This window comes from Orycteropus afer, unplaced genomic scaffold (assembly GCF_000298275.1).
Source record: "Orycteropus afer afer isolate SDZICR_OR568_19922 unplaced genomic scaffold, OryAfe1.0 scaffold00573, whole genome shotgun sequence".
In the NCBI taxonomy this organism is placed as follows: domain Eukaryota; kingdom Metazoa; phylum Chordata; class Mammalia; order Tubulidentata; family Orycteropodidae; genus Orycteropus; species Orycteropus afer.
In genome coordinates, this window is record NW_006922160.1 from 1,026,476 (window position 1) to 1,027,014 (window position 539).

The window sequence follows — 539 nt, forward strand, 5'->3', positions numbered from 1 at the left end:
AACCCATCAATATGCTGGCTATAAGAGACACACCTGAGAGACAAAGACAAAAATAGACTAAAAATCAAAAGTTGCAAAATATATCAAGCAAATGGCAACCATAAAAGAGCAGGGGTAGCAATATTAATTTCTGATCAAATGGACTTTAAGACAAAAACCACCATACGAGACAAGGAAGGACATTATATAATGATTAAAGGATCAATTGAACAAGAAGATACCATAATAAATATCTATGGACCCAATAAAAGAGCCCCCAAATACATAAATCATATTTTAAAAAGTTGAAAAGTCAAATAGATGACACCACAGTCATAGTGGGAGACTTTAATACACCACTTTCATTGAAAGATAGAACAACTGGAAAGAAAATCAAAAAAGATGCAGAAGAGCTAAACAATACAATCCACCAACTTGGCCTTATAGACATCTACAAAGCACTTTACCCAACAACAGCACAATATACATTCTTTTCCAGTGCACATGGAACATTTTCCATGATAGACCATATGTTAGGCCACAAAGCAAGCCTTCATAAA